We start from the raw sequence: 24226 nt of genomic DNA on the forward strand, positions 1-24226 counted from the left end.
GGACACCGTTGGTCAGGGAAGCCGTCTGACTGAAGAAGGATTCTTTCCGTGATATGTTATCCCAGAGGACTCTGGAGGCAGTTGCAGGGTACATATGTTGATGGGTTCATGCTGATGCTTGTTTGTCTTCACACCTCTGCTGGCAGTGACACCTCATTGGTCGACATTTTATCATCTTACTAACCCATGCAGGTGTGAACACATTCCTGTCCAGAGGGGTTCAGCACACCGCCTTTATGAGTCACTAATGGGCTGCAAAACATTGTTCATAAAGAGACAAATTAAATCTCACAGGACCTGACTGTTTGTGTGTCTGACGATGCCCACTATACACAACAAAGTAAATGGTCATTTAGCCCATCAAACACTGATCTATTGGGAGATGAGTTTGGCACTTCAGTTTTAGCTCTGCTCATTAAGACACCACACCAACACAGTCTCACTCCCTACTCGTCAAATGTATGACGCATGTTTTTCAACGAAAGAAGTGTACCCTTGACGAGGGGGTCCGTCATATAGACATTCATGTTAATCCCTCACCGTCGGATATCGACGAAAGAAAAAACACGCCCCCCCCCCCCCTAAACTCGAAATCTGTGACAGTTTTATTATTGTTGTTTTTAGCCCCTCGGTTGATGGGCTGATACATTTTTTAGCTCAGTTCTAGGAAATAACAGATTTGGTTGAAATGTACATAAGTGAAAACAGTAAGTTGCCAATGGCAAAACTCACCTCCATTTGGCACCTGGTTGCCCTCTCCATGTTTCCTCCCAGGGTCACAACTCCCCTGTATTTCTCCCAATTTATGACAAATTATCACACTGTTTTTTCCTTTTGGTCATCTCAACCTGTTTCTGTCACTGCACAGCAAGTTTGAACCCTATAACTCTTAACGTCTACTTTTCTATCCAGACAACAATAAACAAGCCAGAGGGGCAAATTATTCTATAATTTAACCTAAAATGTTGCAGTGAATGTATGAAAAGCTCTGCTCCAGAACCTGGCTCTCTTTAGCCTGTTCCACCCAGCCAGCAATGACATGTGGGGCCCAGATGGGTTAAGTACGGGTTCCATGGTTACTGTGTGGGCATGGGCTTTGGCTGGGTGAAATCAGCGGGTCCCATGTAGGTTTTGTAGTATGAGTCCCACATAGGAAGCCCATATGAGCTGATTACATGGGCCCCATAAGGGACAGGCATGGGCCAATTGGGCATGGGTTTGAACTGAGAACACATATATGGGTCCTGCATAGCATATTTATGGGCCAAGTGGGCATGGGTTTGATCTGGGAACGCATATATGGGTCCTGCATAGAATGTTTATGGGCAAAGTGGCCATGGGTTTGAACTGGGAACGCATATATGGGTCCTGCATGGCATGTTTATGGGCAAAGTGGCCATGGGTTTGAACTGGGAACACATATATGGGTCCTGCATGGCAGAAGCGCAAAGTAACTATGTAGGCCTATTGAGTTATGTAATTACTTACTGTACAATTTTTAGTAACTTGTAGTAACTCTACATTTAGGCTAATCAAGCATGTTGAGATTTAGTAATTGTAACTCAATACATTTCAAGTCACGCTAGTCACCAAAGAACAAACATTGCATACATGTAGATCTTTCGCCAAAACAATCAATCAGTCATTTTTGTTAGTCGTGCAGAAAATGAAAAATGTAACTTCCCAAAAATGTAAAAAACATCAAAATAGGTCAAAGTTTACGCTGTGTTGAATTATGCTGATTAGTGGAATCTCAGAAAGGTTGCAGGCCTACCGTAACACTTCAAATAATAGCCCAGTCCCACACGCCTGTCCCTTGGACAAATAACTATGCTCGATATTATCGGCCGATACTGGCTTTAAAATTCAATATCGGTAAATATCGGTATCGGTTTTTGAAATGGTTTAAAATGACTAAAGTATGTCATTTTATACCTTATTGGGAAGCTTGTTTCCTCTCAAAGCGAATGCAGACAAAATTTGGGTGTAGGTTGTTGGCCAACCAGCATACACACAGGGTTTGTAGAGTAAATAAATTCTTGAGCAGGGCAGATCTAAGCCCCAATGAGTGGAATGAGTTGAATTTTTGTTCTTGTGTTGCTATTTGTTTTCAGTTTACCTCAGTCAAAGAAATGTTCAGTTGGCATCTTCTTTCGAAGGGGTAGTAAGCACCGCACCCCAGTTAGCCTACCGGTTGCTGGCTAGTCCTTCAAAACATTCAAATCCCCAGTATCAAGGGAGTCATGGAACAGTGGGCAGTAAGCCTATGAACGATCATATGTTTCGTTATCTGTATCGGCTAATATCGGTATCGGAAATTAAGCATTGGACAATATTGGTATATCGGATATCGGTACAAAATCAATGTCAAGCATCCCTACAAATAACCCCATACGGTTATCCACATCCCATAGATGCCTGTCCCAGTGGTCTATTTGATCAAATAAAATTCCGGGATCTTATTCGAAGTTTTACGGTACTTCATTTTTGAAGATGAGCCCAAATAGCTCACAGACAGCTAGTACCTTTATGGACATGAATATGATGCATTTATTACCTCTTAGGAAATTGTAATTCAATATTTGTTAGAAAAGGACTTGCAGGAGGCCTCATCATCAATCTGTCTTCCACTTCTGTGTTGTTAGATGTCCTTGGACCAAGGAGTAGCATTCAATCAATTATTAATGATTAATAGATTGTTGGCATTTTAACTTTTGGTAAAGGAAAACACACATCCAGCCCTAGTCTGGAGAAGTGACGGTGGTTAAAAGTAACTAATACTCTGAGTAGGTTTTTTGTTGTTGTTTCTTTTACAAATTGTACTTTTACTTGAGTATTTCTCTAACAACAGTACTTTTACTTGTAACAGAGTAATATTTTAGCAATGTAACAGTACTTGTACTTGAGTACAGATTTTCAGTACTCTTTCCGCCTGTTATGCACACAACACCTAATTAGGCTCATTCATAATGAAGCCAGCGGAGCAGTTAACGTTTGTTAATTCTCTCAATTTACGAATTTTACTGTATTTAATTGTTATTTGGTCAGGCAGTTCTTAGGACATCTATAAGGGGCCTGTATGCAAAGGCCTTGTTTCGCGCTCAAAACGTTAGCAGTCCATTCGGAAAGCACTGCTGCTAGCTGTGACTTCAAGGAGAACTTCTATCAGACATTCACAAATTGAGGTAAGTTGAAATATTATTTTGCCATAAAAATAACACTGCAGATTGTACAGTGGTCTGTATTTTTGGTTTGTGCTGTTTAATCTGATGTTGAATCTAACCAAAAGGAAAAACAGCGGGAGAGGTTGGACAATAATTAATATATCACGATACACGGAGCTCTGAAGCAGACCTGTGCGTCGTTTAGTGTTCGCTCTCTCTGGATAAAGACGAGCAGCAGCACAGACACCAGGGGCATCGGACCGGGGGTAAAACCAATACTGATTACCAGGGCCCAAGGGGAGAGAGGGCCCTTGAAAAGTCTGGAATATATTTTATTTTACCTGGATATTTTTATTTCCTAATAACATTTCATAATGCATATCAGATGAAATGTAGTTAGTGTATTGGCAGAATAACTTGGTTGATTGACTGACTATTTTGTATACAAAAGGTGTTACCCACCTCTTGCTAATGTGCCAAATGGTTTAGTCCACCTGCATGCATTACGTTTGCTAGTTCAGTTGAGCAAACTTCTGCTGTAGAAATGTCTTTTCTCAAAGAAAGCCAAATCATGCTACCAAAAAGAAAGGAAAGACAGGAGGAGGAGAGAAAACAGAATGGAGGGGAAACAATTGGTAACTGACTTCTTTTCAAAGAAAGGTGAGCACTAACTAGAAAATGAAATCCATGGTGCTTGTCAGGGACCAAGCAGTTAGGCATGAGGAGTCGCAAGGAGATTTCAAAAAAGGGGTTTTTATTTTACCCACAAAAAATTCTGACAACAAATAAAGATAAAGTTTGGGCCCTTAAAAGAGGTCAAACAAACAAACAAACAAACAAACAAACTGAACTTAAGCTCTGAACATAACAAACTCAAAAATACAACTGACCTCCTATACAAGAAGCAAAGGGGACTTATATACTGGGTGATCAGACCAGGTTTGACACCCAGGGGGAGACTAACAATAACACTAATATGTAAATTACAAATAACAAAAGAAAACAACTAAACACTTACTCCAAAAGAAATGTAATCTTAACATTAACTGAATAAATGTACTAAAGACAATACAAATCAAAACTCAAATATCTTGAGGACAAATAAAGCTAACTCCCCCCTGACATAACAAGTAGTGGTAGAGTCCAATTTAGCCACCACCCCTATAAAGCTGCTGTAGTTCCAGATGCCACCCCTTTGTCCCTGCAGCCTGCATGCCTCACTCCAGGGTGTGGAATCTGCAACACTGGTAAGCTCAAAGAAAACAGTTATATTAGAAAACCAATCCAAAACTAATAAAGTATTGTTGAAGTTAAAAAGTTTAAACACAATGTACTTGCTAGATCTAATCAAATAACTACACTAATCAGCATTTGACTGCCTCACCCAAAACCTAGCTTCTAAAGAATTAATCAGGTCATGTCTGACATTTAGCATATGAAGAAGACTCATTGTCCCCACAGGAAAGGTAACTATTGTTTCTGCTTTTGGGGAGCCACTCCCTGCTAGGGCCAGACGTGATTAGAACAAAGGAAATGTAAACTTGAACCGAATCGGCACTACCATGTGAAACGACCTTTGTCTGTGACCTGGAGTAAACCTGAAATCAGAGGTGTGTCTTTAACCTGGGACAGTTTCCATTCAGTTTCAATTCTGATACTGAGTAAGATTCGGGACTTCAATCTGTGACCCGCAAGGGAAGCAGGTTGGAGTCCGCTGTTTACAGTGTATTGTTTTGTCATGTCGCATGGCTGCAATCTGTGTCCCCGCAAGGGGAATCATGTTTGCAGTCTGCTGCTGGCAGTGTTTCGTGTCTTATGATTTATTGTGTTTTGATTGTCATTTTCATGTTTTATTAAACCTCTTGCTTGACTTTCAATTCGACCACCAGCCACTCCTTTCTCCTCCAGAAATCAGAACGAACGCGTCTTTTAGAGAATTGTTAACAGTATATATGTAAACCAAATCCAGTGCCCTGTAATTATTTAAAACTAAATAAATGTTTACAACAAAATATATAGTGTCTGAAAAGATATAGAAACCAATCTTAAGGAAAACAGCATGAACTAAGATAAATGTGAGTGTATGAGGTTACCGCCTTTAAGATGGCTGCGTAGCCACGGCTGTGGCCATCACAGTGCTAAACTGCTTGAATATCTCCGTGACTGTTAGCGCTAAAAAACGGACTGAGACAACCCATTGAAAGAGCAGAACATGCACTTGTTGGAGCAAAAAAGAACCTTGCTAAATTGACTTATGCTCCTTTGTTTTTAGGTGCACTGAAGAGTAATGCAATGACTCAAAATGTGAACCGCAAAGAAGTGGAAATGGCGCTGTTGAAGTGGTTTACCGGCGCACGTGATCGTGGAGGGGAGAGGGCTGCAAGAGCCCAAAGAGAAAAAGGAGCGTCCACTACACAGACGCCATGAGTGTATTTTGTATTTTTTGGAGAGGTGTTTTTTTTCAGAGATTTTTTAAAAATATATTTTTGATTTGTTTACCGGTATGTTGTGACATTTAAATTGTTTTTTAAAGATCATTTTTGTTGTTCAATTTAACAATATATTTCTTGCAGTTCAAAGCGTCAAGTGTCTTTTATTTATCTTGGACTTATAAAACATTCTTTGTTTTTCTTAGATTGCGTCCTTAAACCATTTGGCATGGTTGGGCTTAGATAGGCCTTGCATGAATTGCCCAGTTAGGACCCACATAAGATCCTTACAGAGCCCACTTTAAGCCCATAGGGGCATTCACGGTTGAATCCTGGTGCAAGCCCACTTTAAACCCCTTTAGTCAGGTGTGGCCCAAATGGGTCTGACATGAATTACCCAGTTAAGACCCACATAAGACCCTTACAGGTCCCACTTAAAACCCATCTGGGCATCCACTGCTGGTCCCTTGTGGATCCCGGGTGCAAGCCCATTTTACATGCCCTTTAGGCAGGTGGGGCCCAAATGGGTCTGACATGAATGACCCACATAAGACCCTTATAGGTCCCTTTTAAAGCCCATCTGGGCATCCACGGCTGGATCCTGGGTGCAAACCCACTTTAAACCCCTTTAGTCAGGTGTGGCCCAAATGGGTCTGACATGAATTACCCAGTTAAGACCCACATAAGACCCTTACAGGTCCCACTTAAAACCCATCTGGGCATCCACTGCTGGTCCCTTGTGGATCCCGGGTGCAAGCCCATTTTACATGCCCTTTAGGCAGGTGGGGCCCAAATGGGTCTGACATGAATGACCCACATAAGACCCTTATAGGTCCCTTTTAAAGCCCATCTGGGCATCCACGGCTGGATCCTGGGTGCAAACCCACTTTAAACCCCTTTAGTCAGGTGTGGCCCAAATGGGTCTGACATGAATTACCCAGTTAAGACCCACATAAGACCCTTACAGGTCCCACTTAAAACCCATCTGGGCATCCACGGCTGGACCCCGTGTTGATCCCGGGTGCAAGCCCATTTTAAACGCCCTTTAGGCAGGTGGGGCCCAAATGGGTCTGACATGAATTACCCAGTTAGGACCCACATAAGACCCTTACAGGTCCCACTTAAAACCCATCTCTGCATCCACGGCTGGCCCCCGTGTGGATCCTGGGTGCAAGCCCATTTTAAACGCCCTTTAGGCAGGTGGGGCCCAAATGGGTCTGTCATGAATTAGCCAGTTAGGACCCACATAAGACCCTTACAGAGCCCATTTAAAGCCCATCTGGGTAGCCATGGTTGGATCCCAGGTGCAAGCCCACTTTAGACCCATTTGGGCAGGTGGGTCCCAAATGGGTCTGACATGAAGTGCCCAATTAAGACCCATGCAGTACCCTTACAGGTCCCACTTTTAGTATGTCTGGGCTTCCACGGCTTGCCCCAATGTGGATCCCGGGTGCAAGCCCATAATGGGGCCCACATTTGCTGCCCATGAAGCCCTCAACTGGGCCCCACATGTCATTGCTGGCTGGGCAGTCTCCTCTGAATCTTCCAAAATTTGCTCCCAGATCTCCAGCGCTTCCAGGGGCCCTCTAGCACCTCTTTGGAGTCAAGCAGGTTGCCCGCTAGCCCCCTGCTTGATTTCCTGCTGACTATTCTGATTCTCGGCCTGCGAGCATAGTCCAGCAATCAGCAACCCTCTGTCCTTCCCACCTCACATCTATCATCTCCATTGCAGTCTGATTGAATTTGGCTGGCGCAGTCTTGTCGTTAAGCACTAAAAAAATACCACCCACCCTGCAGGACCAAAAGATGCAGTAGTAGAACCAGTAGGATAATAAAGGGTCCAACAACTCTTCCAAACCATATGACAATATAACTGTTTTATTCCTACCCTCTAATACAACCCATAGGAGCATTACATGAATTAACGCCCTATTGTTGGCAAGAAAATACGGCCCCACTACTTTTATTTTCAAACAGGACACGGTCCCTGGTCTCCTGGCTGAAAGTCCTGTGTTTGTTAGACCCAACCACCACCCCAACCTGGGGCCTATTGCACAAAAGTAGAATAAAGAAATCCAGGATAAATGAAAAAGCGCAGCTTGCCTTAGTGTGATCCACTCATCGCAGCTTAATCGGTTGCACGTTTGCCGAGCCAGGATAAGTAGGTGAAGCTACAGTGCCTTGCGAAAGTATTCGGCCCCTTGAACTTTTTGACCTTTTGCCACATTTCAGGCCTCAAACATAAAGATATAAAACTGTAATTTTTTGTGAAGAATCAACAACAAGTTGGGACACAATCATGAAGTGGAACGAAATTTATTGGATATTTCAAACCTTTTAAACAAATAAAAACTGAAATATTGGGCGTGCAAAATTATTCAGCCCCCTTAAGTTAATACTTTGCGGCGCCACCTTTTGCTGCGATTACAGCTGTAAGTTGCTTGGGGTATGTCTCTATCAGTTTTGCACATCGAGAGACTGACATTTTTGCCCATTCCTCCTTGCAAAACAGCTCGAGCTCAGTGAGGTTGGATGGAGAGCGTTTGTGAACAGCAGTTTTCAGTTCTTTCCACAGATTCTCGATTGGATTCAGGTCTGGACTTTGACTTGGCCATTCTAACACCTGGATATGTTTATTTGTGAACCATTCCATTGTAGATTCTGCTTTATGTTTTGGATCATTGTCTTGTTGGAAGACAAATCTCCGTCCCAGTCTCAGGTCTTTTGCAGACTCCATCAGGTTTTCTTCCAGAATGGTCCTGTATTTGGCTCCATCCATCTTCCCATCAATTTTATCCATCTTCCCTGTCCCTGCTGAAGAAAAGCAGACCCAAACCATGATGCTGCCACCACCATGTTTGACAGTGGGGATAGTGTGTTCAGGGTGATGAGCTGTGTTGTTTACGCAACAACATGTAACGTTTTGCATTGTTGCCACAAAGTTCGATTTTGGTTTCATCTGACCACAGCACCTTCTTCCACATGTTTGGTGTGTCTCCCAGGTGGCTTTTGGCAAACTTTAAACGACACTTTTATGGATATCTTTAAGAAATGGCTTTCTTCTTGCCACTCTTCCATAAAGGCCAGATTTGTGCAGTATACGACTGATTGTTGTCCTATGGACAGAGTCTCCCACCTCAGCTGTAGATCTCTGCAGTTCATCCAGAGTGATCATGGGCCTCTTGGCTGCATCTCTGATCAGTCTTCTCATTGTATGAGCTGAAAGTTTAGAGGGACGGCCGGGTCTTCGTAGATTTGTAGCGGTCTGATACTCCTTCCATTTCAATATTATCGCTTGCACAGTGCTCCTTGGGATGTTTAAAGCTTGGGAAATCTTTTTGTATCCAAATCCGCTTTAAACTTCTGCACAACATATATCTCGGACCTGCCTGGTGTGTTCCTGGTTCTTCATGATGCTCTCTGCGCTTTACACGGACCTCTGAGACTATCACAGAGCAGGTGCATTTATACGGAGACTTGATTACACACAGCTGGATTCTATTTATCATCATTAGTCATTTAGGTCAACATTGGATCATTCAGAGATCCTCACTGAACTTCTGGAGAGTTTGCTGCACTGAAAGTAGGAAGGGGCTGAATAATTTTCGCGCCCACTTTTTCAGTTTTTATTTGTTAAAAAGTTTGAAATAGCCAATGAATTTCATTCCACTTCATAATTGGGACCCACTTGTTGTTGATTCTTCACAAACAATTACAGTTTTATATCTTTATGTTTGAGGCCTGAAATGTGGCAAAAGGTCGAAACGTTCAAGGGGCGAATACTCACCATAAGGCACTGTATGTCAAGCCAGGTGTACATAGCTGGGATAAGTGCACGTTCACGGATTTCTTAAATAGACCACGATATCGATCACAGATTTACTGATGCAGAAATGGAAAAGACGTGTGCAGCATATGTTTCACCTGCTGAGCAGCCGCTTCTAATGGAAATTTACGAGGAGGTGAAACATATAATATGCAAAAAGGGAAATACGGCTGTTATCAAACGGAAAAAAAGCCCGACAGACAATAACGGACCGACTGAATACGTATGGATTAAAAAAAAAAATCTACTTAGTCACTCCACGTTTTAATTGCTTTAATATGCTTGTTTTATGTGTTGGTATGTGTTTTTATGCGCTAAATGTGCTGGTTTTAGTGTAAAGTGTCTTTGAGTAGCCTGTAAAGCACTATATAAATAAAAAAACAATAATTCTTGTTCCTGGGAAATTTATAAGGACTAGGCTTAATTTCAAAGCTTATTCATAATGCGAGAATATGTTTTACAACCATATGCACAGATCTCCATAAGCTATGTCTAATTCTAAATATCTTTCTACAATTAATGTTCAAACAGAACAAGCATGACTGGACAAAAACTAGAAAAAGAAGTGACTTCAATACACACTGTAAGCATATCTGTAAAACAATTTAGCCTGTTATTATTCATGTTTTTTGTTTTTCTCACTCCCAAGCTCCAAGATGACAAGTGACAGCACCAAAATAAAATGATTAAGAAGGACATTTGATCAGGTGCCATTGTCGTCGTTATTGATGCTAAAGTCCGCTTTTAGAGTGCGCTGCACGGTGTGGGAGTATCCCCTCCCCCCCCGCCTCCCGTGTTACACCGGGGGGGGCAGCTTCACGACGGACAGCAGCGGAGGAACCCCATTTCCTCCGTATCGTCCCACTTTTTACCATTACCATCTCAACAACTGCAGTAGTAGGATTTAAATCAAACTCGTGACAGCAATAGTGACAAGTAACGCATGTTAATAAAAATAAAGCAGAACACATTCAGAAGACAACGGAATAACTGTTAAACACGTTTATTTCGGATCAGAGCGTCAGCTGATTTAACACATCAGACTCCAGGATTAATCTTAGCCTGGCTGTTAGCCTGCTCTGGACCAGGCTAGCTGCAAAGGATAAATCGCCATGGTTACTTGGCTGGGTTTAATTCAACCTGCTTTTGTGCAACCAAGTTAAAGCTAAATTCATCCAGGATAACCTGAATATCCCGGCTTAATCCCTTATCCTGGTTTTGTGCAATACCCCTCTGCTTTCTTACACCGAATTTGGCGCTCTTATGGTGCGTTCTTTTTGTCCACCGAAGTCGTTTTACGAGTTGTTTTCCTGAGTTACGACCCGGAAGTTGCAAAAAGAACGCCCCCGAGGTCGTATTTACGACTCGTCAAGTCGTCTGAACTCAGAGGACCCCGAGCTCACTTTCAAAGATGGCTACGTCGTACATCACACGTAGTAAACATTGTGGTTATCTACAATTTTAAGCACTTTTGTCTTTGTTGTAACCAAATGAAGAAGTCGTACACATAGCGCTGTATACTGCTACCTATAGGCATAAATACCGCCTAATTAGTTATTTTGTAGCTTCTGCAGCTGAAATTGGCTAGAGACGCTCGGTTGCTATATGACAACAATGGCTTTAAGCCGAGTCTTGAGCAGAAAGCAGAGCAGTAGCCTAACGTTAACGTTAATCAAAACGTAATTTTCATGTATCAAACTGTGAAATATATGTGTGTAATATGTCAATAACTGGGTGAATAGAATCCTAAATGTTACTAAAAATGTTACAAAAATCCATCTTTTCTCCGACTCGTAGTATTGTGTGACAAAAAGAATGCAACAACCCGCTTATTCGTTTTTCGACACGGATGTGACGTCACGCTCGAGCTACTAGTCGCGATTACAAGACAAAAAGAACGCACCATTATACTTTGTGTCCTTATGTAATGCTTTGCTCAATTGCTATGGTCCCTTCAGTACAGTCTGGTGCACTCCGGCAGCACTAAAACCCTCTTCACCTGCCAAATCCTCCACTTTATTCACCAGCTGGTCTCTAACTGTCTATTTGCTGCTGAGCTACACCAAACTCTTTGGTACAGTGGGTTTTAGAGTCCTGAAATGGACTCTGATGAGAGGTGAGCGTCTGGCATCATAAGGCATATTTGTGAAATTATTATAAATGTATAGAATTATTATTATGATTATTATTATAAGAGCTGTGAGAGTGAACAAAAACAGTAAAGGTTTGGGCCTTAAAACCAAAATACCAGTGAGTTAAAAACAGTTGTACAAAACAGTAAAACAGTCTGTAGAGCTGAGAGGAGCTGCAGAGTCAGGAGATAATTCTCTGTAGATTTGTGACTGACAGCAACACCTCTCACATTACACATGGTAATTGAATCCCTTTTTATTTAAAAGAAATCTAAAAAATTCCACTTGATTAAATTATTGCATTCTCAGACACAATATCAACTGAAAAAACAGTCCTGTTCAGTAATGATTACATCATATGTTAATGAGTTCATACTGATGCTTGTTTGTCTTCACACCTCTGCTGGCAGTGACACCTCATTGGTCGAGATGTCATCATGTGACTAACCCATGCAGGTGTGAACAAACTTCCTGTCCAGAGGGGTTCAGCACACCACCTTTAGGAGCCACTAATGGGCTGCAAAACATTGTTCATAGAGAGGCAAATCAAATCTCACGGGACCTGTTGGGAACTGTTTGTGTGTCTGACGATGCCCACTATACACAACAAAGTAAAAGGTCATTTAGCCCATCAAACACTGATCTATTGGGAGATGAGTTTGGCACTTCAGTTTTAGCTCTGCTAATTAAGATACCATACAGTAGCATTCACATGAACTTTGCCTCTTTAAACTTGCTGAAGACTACATTGTTTGAAAGTTTTTCCTTTTAGTACCATAAGGTTGTAAGCAGGGCCTGAAGTTAACTTTTATGGCCACCAGCCACACAGGCTTTTTACCAGACAATGTTTGGCTCAAAGGAAGCACCAGCATTGTTCTTGAATTTGTTAAGAATACACATTTAAGTGTTGTCAAGTTATTACGATTAAGTCCTGTCGTAAATAAGCCACGAGTTCGCCATTGTCGCCAACTCTCCACTTGTTATTAAAAATGTCTTCTTTTACTTTTCTATGAATGATCCTCATCTTTTTGTCAGTTGATTGTTTTACCCCCCCTTTCCCCCCCCCGTGATGTGCCGCCACATTTTTTAGCTCAGTTCTAGGAAATCACAGACTTGGTTGAAATGTGAAAAGAACAACAGTAAGTGGCAAAAACAACTGAGTCACTCAATTCTCATTGGCTACCAGCCAACGTGGCAGATTGAGAGTTTTACCCGCCAATGGCAAAGTTCACCTCCATTTGGCACCTGGTTGCCCCTCTCCTGTTTCCTCCCAGGGTCACAACTCACCTGTTTTTCTCCCAATTTATGTCAAATTATCACACCGTTTTTTCCTTTTGGTCATCTCAACCTGTTTCTGCCACTGCACAGCAAGTTTAAACCCTACAACTCTTAACGTCTACTTTTCTATCCAGACAACAATAAACAAGCCATAGGGGCAAATTATTCTATAATTTAACCTAAAATGTTGCAGTGTACTTATTAATTTATTTTCATTCTTTAAAAGCTACCAGAAGTGCAGGAAACAAGTATCTGAAACCGAGAACAGAAGCCTGCTTTGGTTTCAAGAGTCTTTGTGAATTGTTGAGGTATCAAAGTTAGGGAGAATGGCTGCAGTCCATCAGTGTGACTCTAAGAAACACCATACAAACAGCATACAAAAAAAACATGGAAAAGACAAAAGACAATTTGAAAGGGTTTTGCACATAAGTCTGTTGTAGCTTGAAGAAAGAATTCACTCTTTAATTTCCACAGGAAACATGAAATATTTGCAATTGAACACGTGAGTTTGTATGAAAGCTCTGCTCCACAACCTGGCTCTCTTTAGCATGTTCCAGTCTCCTCTGAATCTTCCAAAATTTGCTCCCAGATCTCCAGTGCTTCCATGGGCCCTCTAGCACCTCTTTGGAGTCAAGCAAGTTGCCCGCTAGCCACCTGGTTGATTTCCTGCTGACTATTCTGATTCTCGGCCTGCGAGCATAGTCCAGCAATTAGCAAGCCTCGGTCCTTCCCACCTCACATCTATCATCTCCATTACAGTCTGATTGAATTTGGCTGGCGCAGTCTTGTCGTTAAGCACTAAAAAAATAACACCATTGGACGTTAACTAGGGCTGAACGATTTTTGAAAATAATCTAATTGCGATTTTTTCCCCAAATATTGCGATTGCGATTCGATATTCGATTATTTTTTTAAGCTCTTTGTCTTCTGTATTATTCAACAAAGACAAACAATAAATCATTGTATAGTATGAACAACACACAATTACACACTAGACAGTTAAATAAGTAAAAACACATACATACATACATATACATATATATATATATATATATATATATATATATATATATATATATATATACATATATATATATATATATATATATATATACATACACACACATATTTTTTTACAGTGCACAGAGAGGAGCTGCCTCCAGCCCCTCCCCCTCGTGAAGTTGCGTGCCGACACCGTCAACACTGCACTTGCTCAGAGAGGCTATCGTTACGTTAGTTGCTGTGGTCTTGCCGTGGGATTAACTGTACTAATAAAACCGTTGAAACACCGCGGCCACGCTGCTGTGAAAGCTCCCCAAACCGTCATTTATCAGTCTGATTGTTACCCCTCTCAGTGGCAGCTCCTCCACCCATATCTTTATATCTTTATAACGGAGCTAACCGCTAACCGGAGCTAACCGCTAATCAGAGCTATCTCGTTGCCAACCGAGCCTTCAGTTCTGCGTGCCTGTATCCATTAACTGCATGTATGGACTCGAGCCCAAACAAAACCCTTCATTTTATTAAAATGGCTGTAAAAGTTTTAAACTTCAACTCAGAATAGTTTGAATGACAGAGATCAGCTCAAGGTACAGTGTAGCGTTAGCGTGCTAAGTTGATGCTTTCTCTGCGTAGTGCAGACTGATTTGCTCTCGCGAGTCATCAAATCGAGACCAAATCGCAGCCTTTGCGATTAGGAAATCGCATTTTAACATATCGCGATATTATCGCAAATGCAATTAATCGTTCAGCCCTAACGTTAACCACCCACCCTGCAGGATCAAAACATCCAGTAGTAGAACCAGTAGGATAATAAAGGGTCCAACAAGTCTTTCAAACCATATGACAATATAGTTGTTTTATCCCTACCCTCTAATACGACCCATAGGAGCATTACATGAATTAACGCCCTGTTGTTGGCAAGAAAATACGGCCCCACTACTTTTATTTTCAAACAGGACACGGTCCTGTGTTTGTTTGACCCAACCACCACCCCAACCTGCTTTCTTACACGGAATTTGGCGCTCTTATACTTTGTGTCCTTATGTAATTCTTTGCTCAATTGCTATGGCCCCTTCCGTACATTCTGTTTTAGCCGGCCTCTTCACCCCAGTGATGTGCCGCCACATTTTTTAGCTCAGTTCTAGGAAATCACAGACTTGGTTGAAATGTGAAAAGAACAACAGTAAGTGGCAAAAAACAACTGAGTAACTCAATTCTCATTGGCTACCAGCCAACGTGGCAGATTGAGAGTTTTACCCGCCAATGGCAAAGTTCACCTCCATTTGGCACCTGGTTGCCCTCTCCCTGTTTCCTCCCAGGGTCACAACTCCCCTGTATTTCTCCCAATTTATGACAAATTATCTCACCGTTTTTTCCTTTTGGTCATCTCAACCTGTTTCTGTCACTGCACAGCAAGTTTAAACCCTACAACTGTTAACGTCTACGTTTCTATCCAGACAACAATAAACAAGCCATAGGGGCAAATTATTCTATAATTTAACCTAAAATGTTGCAGTGTACTTATTAATTTATTTTCATTCTTTAAAAGCTACCAGAAGTGCAGGAAACAAGTATCTGAAACCGAGAGACAGAAGCCTGCTTTGGTTTCGAAGTCTTTGTGAATTGTTGAGGTATCAAAGTTAGGGAGAATGGCTGCAGTCCATCAGTGTGACTCTAAGAAACACCATACAAACAGCATACAAAAAAAACATGGAAAAGACAAAAGACAATTTGAAAGGGTTTTGCACATAAGTCTGTTGTAGCTTGAAGAAAGAATTCACTCTTTAATTTCCACAGGAAACATGAAATATTTGCAATTGAACACGTGAGTCAGGAGATAATTCTCTGTGGATTTGTGACTGGCAGCAACCCCTCTCACATTACACATGCTAATTGAATCCCCTTTTTATTTAAAAGAAATCAAAAAAATTCCACTTGATTAAATTATTGCATTCTCAGACACAATATCAACTGTTAAAACAGTCCTGTTCAGTAATGATTACATCATATGTTAATGAGTTCATGCTGATGCTTGTTTGTCTTCACACCTCTGCTGGCAGTGACACCTCATTGGTCGAGATGTCATCACCTGACTAACCCATGCAGGTGTGAACAAACTTCCTGTCCAGAGGGGTTCAGCACACCACCTTTAGGAGCCACTAATGGGCTGCAAAACATTGTTCATAGAGAGGCAAATCAAATCTCACGGGACCTGTTGGGAACTGTTTGTGTGTCTGACGATGCCCACTATACACAACAAAGTAAAAGGTCATTTAGCCCATCAAACACTGATCTATTGGGAGATGAGTTTGGCACTTCAGTTTTAGCTCTGCTAATTAAGATACCATACAGTAGCATTCACATGAACTTTGCCTCTTTAAACTTGCTGAAGACTACATTGTTTGAAAGTTTTTCCTTTTAGTACCATAAGGTTGTAAGCAGGGCCTGAAGTTAACTTTTATGGCCACCAGCCACACAGGCTTTTTACCAGATAATGTTTGGCTCAAAGGAAGCACCAGCATTGTTCTTGAATTTGTTAAGAATACACATTTAAGTGTTGTCAAGTTATTACGATTAAGTCCTGTCGTAAATAAGCCACGAAGCTCGCCATTGTCGCCAACTCTCCACTTGTTATTAAAAATGTCTTCTTTTACTTTTCTATGAATGATCCTCATCTTTTTGTCAGTTGATTGTTTTAGCCGGCCTCTTCACCCCAGTGATGTGCCGCCACATTTTTTAGCTCAGTTCTAGGAAATCACAGACTTGGTTGAAATGTGAAAAGAACAACAGTAAGTGGCAAAAAACAACTGAGTCACTCAATTCTCATTGGCTACCAGCCAACGTGGCAGATTGAGAGTTTTACCCGCCAATGGCAAAGTTCACCTCCATTTGGCACCTGGTTGCCCTCTCCCTGTTTCCTCCCAGGGTCACAACTCACCTGTTTTTCTCCCAATTTATGTCAAATTATCACACCGTTTTTTCCTTTTGGTCATCTCAACCTGTTTCTGTCACTGCACAGCAAGTTTAAACCCTACAACTCTTAACGTCTACTTTTCTATCCAGACAACAATAAACAAGCCATAGGGGCAAATTATTCTATAATTTAACCTAAAATGTTGCAGTGTACTTATTAATTTATTTTCATTCTTTAAAAGCTACCAGAAGTGCAGGAAACAAGTATTTGAAACCGAGAGACAGAAGCCTGCTTTGGTTTCGAAGTCTTTGTGAATTGTTGAGGTATCAAAGTTAGGGAGAATGGCTGCAGTCCATCAGTGTGACTCTAAGAAACACCATACAAACAGCATACAAAAAAAACATGGAAAAGACAAAAGACAATTTGAAAGGGTTTTGCACATAAGTCTGTTGTAGCTTGAAGAAAGAATTCACTCTTTAATTTCCACAGGAAACATGAAATATTTGCAATTGAACACGTGAGTTTGTATGAAAGCTCTGCTCCACAACCTGGCTCTCTTTAGCATGTTCCAGTCTCCTCTGAATCTTCCAAAATTTGCTCCCAGATCTCCAGTGCTTCCATGGGCCCTCTAGCACCTCTTTGGAGTCAAACAAGTTGCCCAGCTAGCCACCTGGTTGATTTCCTGCTGACTATTCTGATTCTCGGCCTGCGAGCATAGTCCAGCAATTAGCAAGCCTCGGTCCTTCCCACCTACATCTATCATCTCCATTACAGTCTGATTGAATTTGGCTGGCGCAGTCTTGTCGTTAAGCACTAAAAAAATAACACCATTGGACGTTAACTAGGGCTGAACGATTTTTGAAAATAATCTAATTGCGATTTTTTCCCCAAATATTGCGATTGCGATTCGATATTCGATTATTTTTTTAAGCTCTTTGTCTTCTGTATTATTCAACAAAGACAAACAATAAATCATTGTATAGTATGAACAACACACAATTACACACTAGACAGTTAAATAAGTAAAACACATACATACATACATATACATATATATATATATATATATATATATATATATATATATATATACACACATACATATATATATATATATATATATACATACACACATATATTTTTTTACAGTGCACAGAGAGGAGCGGCCTCCAGCCCCTCCCCTCGTGAAGTTGCGTACCGACACCGCCAACACTGCACTTGCTCAGAGAGGCTATCGTTAGTGTTAGTTGCTGTGGTCTTGCCGTGGGATTAACTGTACTAATAAAACCGTTGAAACACCGCGGCCACGCTGCTGTGAAAGCTCCCAAACCGTCATTTATCAGTCTGATTGTTACCCCTCTCAGTGGCAGCTCCTCCACCCATATCTTTATATCTTTATAACGGAGCTAACCGCTAACCGGGCTAACCGCTAATCAGAGCTATCTCGGGCCAACCGAGCCTTCATTTCATGCGTGCCTGTATCCATTAACTGCATGTATGGACTCGAGCCCAAACAAAACCCTTCATTTTATTAAAATGGCTGTAAAAGTTTTAAACTTCAACTCAGAATAGTTTGAATGACAGAGATCAGCTCAAGGTACAGTGTAGCGGTGTGCGTGCTATTGATGCTTTCTCTGCGTAGTGCAGACTGATTTGCTCGAAGGTCTTCAAATCGAGACCAAATCGCAGCCTTTGCGATTAGGGAAATCGCATTTTAACATATCGCGATATTAATCGCAAATGCAATTAATCGTTCAGCCCTAACGTTAACCACCCACCCTGCAGGATCAAAACATCCAGTAGTAGAACCAGTAGGATAATAAAGGGTCCAACAAGTCTTTCAAACCATATGACAATATAGTTGTTTTATCCCTACCCTCTAATACGACCCATAGGAGCACTTAACGATCGGAATTAACGCCCTGTTGTAAGAAAATACGGCCCCACTACTTTTATTTTCAAACAGGACACGGTCCTGTGTTTGTTTGACCCAACCACCACCCCAACCTGCTTTCTTACACGGAATTTGGCGCTCTTATACTTTGTGTCCTTATGTAATTCTTTGCTCAATTGCTATGGCCCCTTCCGTACATTCTGTTTTAGCCGGCCTCTTCACCCCAGTGATGTGCCGCCACATTTTTTAGCTCAGTTCTAGGAAATCACAGACTTGGTTGAAATGTGAAAAGAACAACAGTAAGTGGCAAAAAACAACTGAGTAACTCAATTCTCATTGGCTACCAGCCAACGTGGCAGATTGAGAGTTTTACCCGCCAATGGCAAAGTTCACCTCCATTTGGCACCTGGTTGCCCTCTCCCTGTTTCCTCCCAGGGTCACAACTCCCCTGTATTTCTCCCAATTTATGACAAATTATCTCACCGTTTTTTCCTTTTGGTCATCTCAACCTGTTTCTGTCACTGCACAGCAAGTTTAAACCCTACAACTGTTAACGTCTACGTTTCTATCCAGACAACAATAAACAAGCCATAGGGGCAAATTATTCTATAATTTAACCTAAAATGTTGCAGTGTACTTATTAATTTATTTTCATTCTTTAAAAGCTACCAGAAGTGCAGGAAACAAGTATCTGAAACCGAGAGACAGAAGCCTGCTTTGGTTTCGAAGTCTTTGTGAATTGTTGAGGTATCAAAGTTAGGGAGAATGGCTGCAGTCCATCAGTGTGACTCTAAGAAACACCATACAAACAGCATACAAAAAAAACATGGAAAAGACAAAAGACAATTTGAAAGGGTTTTGCACATAAGTCTGTTGTAGCTTGAAGAAAGAATTCACTCTTTAATTTCCACAGGAAACATGAAATATTTGCAATTGAACACGTGAGTCAGGAGATAATTCTCTGTGGATTTGTGACTGGCAGCAACACCTCTCACATTACACATGCTAATTGAATCCCTTTTTATTTAAAAGAAATCAAAAAAATTCCACTTGATTAAATTATTGCATTCTCAGACACAATATCAACTGAAAAAACAGTCCTGTTCAGTAATGATTACATCATATGTTAATGAGTTCATGCTGATGCTTGTTTGTCTTCACACCTCTGCTGGCAGTGACACCTCATTGGTCGAGATGTCATCACCTGACTAACCCATGCAGGTGTGAACAAACTTCCTGTCCAGAGGGGTTCAGCACACCACCTTTAGGAGCCACTAATGGGCTGCAAAACATTGTTCATAGAGAGGCAAATCAAATCTCACGGGACCTGTTGGGAACTGTTTGTGTGTCTGACGATGCCCACTATACACAACAAAGTAAAAGGTCATTTAGCCCATCAAACACTGATCTATTGGGAGATGAGTTTGGCACTTCAGTTTTAGCTCTGCTAATTAAGATACCATACAGTAGCATTCACATGAACTTTGCCTCTTTAAACTTGCTGAAGACTACATTGTTTGAAAGTTTTTCCTTTTAGTACCATAAGGTTGTAAGCAGGGCCTGAAGTTAACTTTTGTGCGCCACCAGCCACACAGGCTTTTTACCAGATAATGTTTGGCTCAAAGGAAGCACCAGCATTGTTCTTGAATTTGTTAAGAATACACATTTAAGTGTTGTCAAGTTATTACGATTAAGTCCTGTTAATAAATAAGCCCCGAGCTTCGCCATTGTCGCCAACTCTCCACTTGTTATTAAAAATGTCTTCTTTTACTTTTCTATGAATGATCCTCATCTTTTTGTCAGTTGATTGTTTTAGCCGGCCTCTTCACCCCAGTGATGTGCCGCCACATTTTTAGCTCAGTTCTAGGAAATCACAGACTTGGTTGAAATGTGAAAAGAACAACAGTAAGTGGCAAAAACAACTGAGTCACTCAATTCTCATTGGCTAACCAACGTGGCAGTTGAAGAGTTTTACCGCCCAATGGCAAAGTTCACCTCCATTTGGCACCTGGTTGCCCTCCCCTGTTTCCTCCCAGGGTCACAACTCACCTGTTTTTCTCCCAATTTATGTCAAATTAAATTAACACCGTTTTTCCTTTTGGTCATCTCAACCTGTTTCTGTCACTGCACAGCAAGTTTAAACCCTACAACTCTTAACGTCTACTTTTCTATCCAGACAACAATAAACAAGCCATAGGGGCAAATTATTCTATAATTTAACCTAAAATGTTGCAGTGTACTTATTAATTTATTTTCATTCTTTAAAAGCTACCAGAAGTGCAGGGAAACAAGTATTTGAAACCGAGAGACAGAAGCCTGCTTTGGTTTCGAAGTCTTTGTGAATTGTTGAGGTATCAAAGTTAGGAGAATGGCTGCAGTCCATCAGTGTGACTCTAAGAAACCCCATACAAACAGCATACAAAAAAAACATGGAAAAGACAAAAGACAATTTGAAAGGGTTTTGCACATAAGTCTGTTGTAGCTTGAAGAAAGAATTCACTCTTTAATTTCCACAGGAAACATGAAATATTTGCAATTGAACACGTGAGTTTGTATGAAAGCTCTGCTCCACAACCTGGCTCTCTTTAGCATGTTCCAGTCTCCTCTGAATCTTCCAAAATTTGCTCCCAGATCTCCAGTGCTTCCATGGGCCCTCTAGCACCTCTTTGGAGTCAAGCAAGTTGCCCGCTAGCCACCTGGTTGATTTCCTGCTGACTATTCTGATTCTCGGCCTGCGAGCATAGTCCAGCAATTAGCAAGCCTCGGTCCTTCCCACCTCACATCTATCATCTCCATTACAGTCTGATTGAATTTGGCTGGCGCAGTCTTGTCGTTAAGCACTAAAAAAATAACACCATTGGACGTTAACTAGGGCTGAACGATTTTTGAAAATAATCTAATTGCGATTTTTTCCCCAAATATTGCGTTGCGATTCGATATCGATTATTTTTTAAGCTCTTTGTCTTCTGTATTATTCAACAAAGACAAACAATAAATCATTGTATAGTATGAACAACACACAATTACACACTAGACAGTTAAATAAGTAAAAACACATACATACATACATATACATATATATATATATATATATATATATATATATATATATATATATACACACATACATATATATATATATATATATATACATACACACATATTTTTTTACAGTGCACAGAGAGGAGCTGCCTCCAGCCCCTCCCCCTCGTGAAGTTGCGTGCCGACACCGTCAACACTGCACTTGCTCAGAGAGGCTATCGTTACGTTAGTTGCTGTGGTCTTGCCGTGGGATTAACTGTACTAATAAAACCGTTGAAACACCGCGGCCACGCTGCTGTGAAAGCTCCCCAAACCGTCATTTATCAGTCTGATTGTTACCCCTCTCAGTGGCAGCTCCTCCACCCATATCTTTATATCTTTATAACGGAGCTAACCGCTAACCGGAGCTAACCGCTAATCAGAGCTATCTCGTTGCCAACCGAGCCTTCAGTTCTGCGTGCCTGTATCCATTAACTGCATGTATGGACTCGAGCCCAAACAAAACCCTTCATTTTATTAAAATGGCGTAAAAGTTTTAAACTTCAACTCAGAATAGTTTGAATGACAGAGATCAGCTCAAGGTACAGTGTAGCGTTAGCGTGCTAAGTTGATGCTTTCTCTGCGTAGTGCAGACTGATTTGCTCTCGCGAGTCATCAAATCGAGACCAAATCGCAGCCTTTGCGATTAGGAAATCGCATTTTAACATATCGCGATATTATCGCAAATGCAATTAATCGTTCAGCCCTAACGTTAACCACCCACCCTGCAGGATCAAAACATCCAGTAGTAGAACCAGTAGGATAATAAAGGGTCCAACAAGTCTTTCAAACCATATGACAATATAGTTGTTTTATCCCTACCCTCTAATACGACCCATAGGAGCATTACATGAATTAACGCCCTGTTGTTGGCAAGAAAATACGGCCCCACTACTTTTATTTTCAAACAGGACCGCGGTCCTGTGTTTGTTTGACCAACCACCACCCCAACCTGCTTTCTTACACGAATTTGGCTCTTATACTTTGTGTCCTTATGTAATTCTTTGCTCAATTGCTATGGCCCCTTCCGTACATTCTGTTTTAGCCGCCTCTTCACCCCAGTGATGTGCGCCACATTTTTAGCTCAGTTCTAAGAAATCACAGACTTGGTTGAAATGTGAGAAGAACAACAGTAAGTGGCAAAAAACAACTGAGTAACTCATTCTCTTTGGCTACCAGCCAACGTGGCAGATTGAGAGTTTTACCCGCCAATGGCAAAGTTCACCTCCATTTGGCACCTGGTTGCCCTCTCCTGTTTCCTCCCAGGGTCACAACTCCCCTGTATTTCTCCCAATTTATGACAAATTATCTCACCGTTTTTTCCTTTTGGTCATCTCAACCTGTTTCTGTCACTGCACAGCAAGTTTAAACCCTACAACTGTTACGTCTACGTTTCTATCCCAGACAACAATAAACAAGCCATAGGGGCAAATTATTCTATAATTTAACCTAAAATGTTGCAGTGTACTTATTCATTTATTTTCATTCTTTAAAAGCTACCAGAAGTGCAGGAAACAAGTATCTGAAACCGAGAGACAGAAGCCTGCTTTGGTTTCGAAGTCTTTGTGAATTGTTGAGGTATCAAAGTTAGGGAGAATGGCTGCAGTCCATCAGTGTGACTCTAAGAAACACCATACAAACAGCATACAAAAAACATGGAAAAGACAAAAGACAATTTGAAAGGGTTTTGCACATAAGTCTGTTGTAGCTTGAAGAAAGAATTCACTCTTTAATTTCCACAGGAAACATGAAATATTTGCAATTGAACCGCGAGTCAGGAGATAATTCTCTGTGGATTTGTGACTGGCAGCAACACCTCTCACATTACACATGCTAATTGAATCCCTTTTTATTTAAAAGAAATCAAAAAAATTCCACTTGATTAAATTATTGCATTCTCAGACACAATATCAACTGAAAAAACAGTCCTGTTCAGTAATGATTACATCATATGTTAATGAGTTCATGCTGATGCTTGTTTGTCTTCACACCTCTGCTGGCAGTGACACCTCATTGGTCGAGATGTCATCACCTGACTAACCCATGCAGGTGTGAACAAACTTCCTGTCCAGAGGGGTTCAGCACACCACCTTTAGGAGCCACTAATGGGCTGCAAAACATTGTTCATAGAGAGGCAAATCAAATCTCCACGGGACCTGTTGGGAACTGTTTGTGTGTCGGATGCCCACTATACACAACAAAGTAAAAGGTCATTTAGCCCATCAAACACTGATCTATTGGGAGATGAGTTTGGCACTTCAGTTTTAGCTCTGCTAATTAAGATACCATACAGTAGCATTCACATGAACTTTGCCTCTTTAAACTTGCTGAAGACTACATTGTTTGAAAGTTTTTCCTTTTAGTACCATAAGGTTATAAGCAGGGCCTGAAGTTAACTTTTATGGCCACCAGCCACACAGGCTTTTACCAGATAATGTTTGGCTCAAAGGAAGCACCAGCATTGTTCTTGAATTTGTTAAGAATACACATTTAAGTGTTGTCAAGT

Source organism: Perca fluviatilis, chromosome 12 (genome assembly GCF_010015445.1).
Source record: "Perca fluviatilis chromosome 12, GENO_Pfluv_1.0, whole genome shotgun sequence".
Lineage (NCBI taxonomy): Eukaryota > Metazoa > Chordata > Actinopteri > Perciformes > Percidae > Perca > Perca fluviatilis.